At 42.6% G+C, this 6,539-nt stretch overlaps 1 protein-coding gene across 4 annotated transcripts in view; it reads left to right on the top strand.

Moving 5' to 3' along the window:
* Positions 1 to 6,539, top strand: part of SH3GL3 (SH3 domain containing GRB2 like 3, endophilin A3) — a 189,903-nt gene that overhangs the window by 173,667 nt on the left and 9,697 nt on the right. Inside the window, exon 9 of one of the 4 annotated variants that reach the window (XR_001161034.1) lies at positions 5,839 to 6,033. The exons of the other annotated variants lie outside the window; for them this stretch is intronic. The gene's annotated coding sequence lies outside the window, so the exon portion shown is untranslated. The remainder of the gene's footprint in view (positions 1 to 5,838; positions 6,034 to 6,539) is intronic. 4 annotated transcript variants of the gene reach the window in all.

Below are 6,539 nucleotides of genomic sequence, written 5' to 3'. Positions count from 1 at the left end.
TCCCCCCAGTACAGCACTGTGCAAATGCACACAGCGAGAGTGTGTCCCCCCCAGTACAGCACTGTGAAAATGCACACAGCGAGAGTGTGTCCCCCCCCCAGTACAGCACTGCACAAATGCACACAGCGAGAGTGTGTCCACCCCCAGTACATCACTGTGCAAATGCACACAGTGAGAGTGTGTCCCCCCAGCAGAGCACTGTGCAAATGCACACAGCGAGAGTGTGTCCCCCCCAGCAGAGCACTGCACAAATGCACACAGCAAGAGTGTGTCCCCACCCCTTTGGAGGAGGGTATCCTCATGTCCTATACTTTGCTTGGGGGCAGTTCCAGTACATGTCTCTTGATCAAGTGTGATTTTTAACAATATCCCCCTTTTCATCTCAAAAGTTCTGTTGTTTGGATGAAAATTATATTGTTTTCCTTCCCTTTAGGGCTTTTTCTACTTCTGGTCTGAAAAAATGTTATTCTGAATATATGTATTGGTGTAAACCACTTCAAAATTTCTGTTTAGAAAGAAACTAAATAGAATAAACAAACACACCAAACATAAATTAACTAAAAACTTGGAAAGGAATTTAGCCCTAACTCCCCACCAATACATTACATTTGAGTGAAGCAGCACCTGGCCTGGGCTCAGTCCTGGCTGCACATCTCTACCCTTCCAGTTTGTGTCCAAATGGAAGGGTAGTTCTTGGAGACAGCACCTCAGGGCAAGCTCCCAAGACACCTTGCTCTCATTGCCATCAGGAGAATTCAGCTTCCTCTTCATTTGACCTCACAATGGCAGTGTGGATACTGTTGAGCACAGTAAAAATGCAGAGGGGTTGGATGAAAGTACGGACAACCTACAGGCATCAAGGCCCAGTGTTGATTGTTCACAATATGCCTGGTATTATCTGGTGGTGCTTTTTGGACATAACTCATTTCTTCCCCATAACAGTACTGCAAGGAAGAGAGAATGATAAAAAATAAAACAATAGTGAGTAATACTCCAGTGACAAGAGCAACTATACTTTGAATAGTGCTGCGGTTTAGATAATGTGCTAAATGCTTTATGTATAGTTCTAGTACAATTTTTATCCCCATCTTACAGATGAGTAAGTGGAGGCTGAGAGAGGTTAAATGAGATTCCTTCAAGGTGACAGAGCCTGTAAGTAGCAGAGCTTGGCACTTTACCCTGTAAATTTCCATTTTCTGTCACTAAGAAGAAATACTAGAGGCTACACACATGAGATTACGTCTCATGCCTGTAATCTCTGGGAGGCAGATAAGGGAGGATCAGTTGAGCTTAGAAGTTCGAGACCAACTTAGGCAACATAGCAAGACATTGTCTCTACAACAACAACAAAAACAAAAACAAAAAAAAGAAAGAAAAACTTTAAATTAGCTGGGTGTGGTGGTGACTACCTGTAGCCCCAACTACTCTGGGGGCTGAGGCAAGAGGATCACTTGAGCCCAGGAGCTTTCTGTGCTCTGGCCTGGGTGACAGAGTGAGACCCTGTCTCCAGAAAGTAAAAATAAAAAATAAAAGAAGAAGAAGAAGAAATACTGGAAAATGTTAGAAAATGTTCAAGAACATTGGGAGTGATCTATTTCCCAAATTCATGACCACAGGGACTCTGTGGTCAGCAAACAGTTGCAAGGGGAGTCCTCTGTGCACGTCTGACTTGGAAGAAGAAAGTGCGGGTAGGACAGTGAGTGGTTGGGTTTCTTCACCCAACCCATGCTTATCAGAGCTCTGTCTCCTCCTTCTTGGTCAGTAGCTCTGTCTCTAGGCAGATTAAGTATGTTAGAAGGGCAATGTGCAGCCAGAGATCACAGATGTGCAAAAGTTGGCTTTTAAGAAGGCTCAGTGTCCAGTAATTGGAATCTCCACTGCTGCAGACTCTGCTGTGTGCCATTGTTTGTCATCTGCCTGTGCCTGTCCTAGGCTCTGTCTCTCTGCATTTCCTTCAGTGGCCCTTAATGTCCCCATCCCTACCTAGCACTGGGTTCTTTGTTTTTTGTGGCTGGAATTTGCGAGTGTAAAGGCGGTCCTGTACTGTTTGTTTTTGAGGCACAATTTCAAAAGAAAATGACATTTTATAGGCTACATTAATGGGAAATTACTTTCCATTAGGATTCTGAATGATTTGCACATAATGTTTATAAAGTGAAGGAAAAATGTCAAGCATTTCACTAACAATTTAAAGCAAAGCTCACACAACTCTGCCAGAAATGAATTCCAAGAACATTTTCTTCACCATTTCTTCTTTCTAAAGAAAAGGAGAGTGAGATGAAAGAATGTAGGTCGATTAGGCAGACTGCACCCTGGGACTGAGATGGAATCTTTGATAGTATCACTCTGAGGTAGTTCAGAAGACGAATAAAGTGAGCCAGAAGTGGAGGAGGGGGAGAATCACATCTTGAAATGACGGATTGCAAACAGAATCCAACCTAAGCCCTGGCTGGGAGAGACAACTGCCTGTCCAAGGCGTGATATAGGGTCATCAGCATGAGCTGCTCCTCTGTCCCCAAAGAGAAAAAAAGGCCAAGGAAAGTCTTTGAGCTGAAATACATGCCTGGGTAGCTCCCAGAAAACTTGACCTTGAAAAGAAAATGTGTAGGAACTTGTGATCTGTGCCCAGTACCTTCCTCCAACCCTGGGGGAATTTTGTCAGTTGTCACTTAACTGAATTATGAAGACTTAGAGGGCAAAGTATATTTTACATTTTTTTATCAACTTATTTTTTAATGAAGGTTTTTCTTTTTTTCATTTCACTGAATTCTTTTCAGAGGTACCACTTTCTATAATCACAACCAAGGGTTAATACTCTTCAAACTGGGGTCTGCTTTAAAAATGTAGAAGACGGAGATTAGTTAACAAATGTGTGTTCCAAATGTGTGCTGCAGGCTGCAGGAGTGAGGCAAAATAAATCTCCCGAATGGCTTGTATTAAGACCTTCTAACTCTCTTTAGGTATAAAAGAGACTTTTATAAATTTCTTGACACTTCTCAGGCAGCTCCGAAGTAATTTCTAGAGCCTAAGTCATTGCCCTCATTGAAGCAAGATCTCTAGGATTACATTAGAAAATAAACATTTATTGGAAAGTGAAATGTGACATTTGAAAATTAAAGAAAACGAGCACTTTGCAAATAGGAATATGTGCATTTTTTAACCTACATTTCCACAGAGGAAATTTAAATTTTCCAGAGCAATGACAATGGTGATTACTTGGTCAGCAGATTATTTCTTTCTTTTCTAGATTCATTTCCGTGTTTTATCAGGAGTGTTTCAGAGCTAGACTTATTGACAAGAACAAGTCCCGTACTGTAGTTTAGATTCTGGCACGTAGCTATGTGATCTTGGTGAGTTTCTTAACAACTCTGGATTGATTGGAACTTTTTTCTAAATGAAACGATTGGACTTAATAACTTCCAAAGTACTTTCTAGCTCTAAATTCTATGGCTGCACTATTTATCTTTCTTTTTTTTTTTTTTTTTTTTTGCAGTTTTTGGCCAGGGCTGGGTTTGAACTCCAGCATATGGGGTCGTCACCCTACTCCTTTGAGCCACAGGCGCTGCCCTGCAATATTTATCTTTTATGAGTACTTATCATTCTTAGTAATTTGAATAGTGAGCAAGCTGAACTTTAATACTTTCTGTATTTAAATTTTTTTAATGAGGTGTTAATGATGATTGTTATTGTGGTAGCCATTTATGCATGAATTGATTTGAAGACTCTTTTTCTTATTTTCCAATCTGAAGGAACTTTTGGAGGGGAAGGTTTTCTCAATACAGGGAATGGTTCCTGTAATGCTTTTAAATAGTCTGTAAAAAGTGTTTTTGAAAAGCCATAAGATGTGACTTCTGACTTAGTTGTGAGCATTTTGATACGACTTAGCTGGAATTATCTCAAATGCTACATATTTTAAAATCTTAATACATACTCTATGATAATATATAGGACCTATAAGCTAAAATTTTAAATGCCAGCATCTAAATATTAATTTATATACAAATGCTTAGAAAATAGCATACAACTTACTTGTTTCCGGGGATCACAGTCGGGCAGCTGCTTGTGGCACATTCCCAGTGACTTTGGATCACATGAATGACGCCCCGGAGTTGTCCAGTGGGTGGGCCTAAGAGTGCAAACTCTAATGCCAGATTATGGGAATGAGAGACCTGGGAAAAGCATCGGAAAATAGTACAAGGCCTCAGACCTCCCAGTCAGGACCACAACAGGGAGAGGTCAGTCCATAGCCAACTAGAAAACACTTGCTCTGTCTGAAGGGGGTGGCTGATCCAGGCGCCCTTGCCGAAGAATGTGGGCTCACAATAGCTAGCCTTTCTGATTTTTCAGGAGAAGCCAGAGATTTTTTGAGAGAAGCCATAAACCATATGTGTATATGAAACCTCCTGACTTTTAAGTACTGGCAGCTAATCCATGTTATAAAAAGGAAGGAGCAGGCCGAACGAAGTGCCATCTGCAAGGGGATCCCCATGCCAGCGGCCAGAAAGCCACGTCTGGTTAAGGCAGCCGCTTGCCTTCCCTTCTCCATAACTCAGAGTGAAAAACAACCCACAAACATTGTGCCTGGTGGTAACAAAGGGGTCACCTCCCAGGAAGATTTTATAAATAAATGGGGCCCAGCTCCTGAGGAATCTGCAAAAGACATCTCAATAGACAGTCAGGCTTCATGCGGTGGACAACTTTGTCAGTTAAACCCCTTGAATGTGCTGTGGGACTCAAGGAGGACTTGGTGTTAAGGTTAAAATAAATCATTATTTGTTGTAATGATTAAGCTTGACTTCCACTGATCAGTAACTTCAGTAAATCACACCTCCTGTGGGTAAATACAGGGCTGTGCTTTCTAGAAAGACCGTTCACAGACTTTTGCTTGACTTCACTTCTTGATTTCCTACTTACCCATCATAGACTAAGACTTAAATTTGCTGATATGGAAGTTAGGACCCAAAGATGATCTAATGTACAGTGAGGACCCAAGGATTGGATGTTTCTGACTAGTGTGCTCTTACCAATGGACAAAAATTATACTGTAGAAAATAATGGTTTTTGTGATATTTATCAGATTATACACTAATGGTGTGTCTGGGTCAGCTAAAGGGAAAGTATTAGTGCCAAAGAATTTTGTTACGAGAGTTTGAGATTCTAGACTGGAAAAAAGAAAGAATAACTTCTGAAGGGAGTTTGAACCAGATATGCTAGTTCTAATTCAAAAGAGATGCCATCCCTGATGATATCAGGTTGAGCATAGTAGCTGGCCCCAGAGAGTGTTCAAGAGTGAGTCTGAACCGGAAAGAAATTTGAAATTTTCAGATCAGGTTTTTGCCCACTGTAGGAGAGGAACTGTCTAGTCAGGGAGTACAGGTACAGTTAGATCTCAGGGTGATCTGGGTCGAGGACCCAAACCTTCCAGAAGGAGATTTTGGGTCCCCTTCCTCACTGGACTTCTGACTCCACCCATGAACGAGTGCCTTTCTCTCCACTCCTTGGCTGCCCTGTGAGTGGCATAGTAAGAAGGGACACCTTTGATTTCCAGACTTCAGACCCAGAAATGAGGAAAAATGAGTCCACCCAGGCCAGGGGGTTCTTACCTGCAGGCCTTTCTGTGATTAGGGTCTTGGAATCAGAGGGAAGCCCAAATCCTGGTGTGTCACTTCATAGCTCTGGGTCTCAATTTCATCATCTGAAAAATGGGGATTATGACCCCTGCTGCACAGGATTATTCTAAGGATTAAATTAGATCATGTAAAGTAGAAGTGCTGGACTCAGCACTTTCTATGACACAGCGACTGTTAATGCTATATAACTGGTTATCTGATTTCCTAGCCTACTGCAGACTGGAACCAGCAGATTAGGAAGGCCCGAGGGACTGCTTCAGGAAGGCCCACTGACAGCAGGAAAAAGAGACAGGTCGCAGCCTGACTACAAGGGAGGCAAGAGAAAACCTATAAAAAGCAGGAACAAAAATTCAAAAGGCACAGCCTTCTGGGGCATTTACTAAAAGACAAGAGCCCTCCTCAGGTCAGTAGCTTATGGGAGACTCCGCACCTTGTCCAGGGACTCATGCTGATAGCAGTTGTGTGAATTACTTCCTTGTCCATCCCCTTTCACCTCTAAAAGTAGGTGTGGGGATGGGTCATGGTTTGCCTTTCAGTGGGGGATGCTCTAACCAAATGCTTCCAGGTCATGAAATCCCCAAGTCAAGGCCAGCAAAGGAGAAGAGACAACCATGGGATCCTTTGATGGTCTGAAAATAACACAAGTTCAAGTGCAGCAAAAGAGCTGTGATATTTAGTGCTACAGATAGAAATATGCGTCTTTCCCCACTGCCCACCCCTTCCACCTTTATGTCCCTCAAAGTCAGAAAGGGATCCCTTGAGACAGGCTTCCAGATCCCAGTATTTGGCAAAGAGAGATGGAGAGGGGACAGAGAGAGATGGAGTGGGGCAGAGAGAGGTGGAGAGGGGCAGAGAAAGGTGGAGAGGGGGGAGAGAGAAGTGGAGAGGGGAGAGAGAAGTGGAGAGGGG

The sequence above is a fragment of the Otolemur garnettii genome, unplaced genomic scaffold (genome assembly GCF_000181295.1).
Source record: "Otolemur garnettii isolate 467f Iridium unplaced genomic scaffold, OtoGar3 scaffold00011, whole genome shotgun sequence".
Classification (NCBI taxonomy): Eukaryota; Metazoa; Chordata; class Mammalia; order Primates; family Galagidae; genus Otolemur; species Otolemur garnettii.
This window is presented reverse-complemented; position numbering and strand designations above follow the sequence as displayed.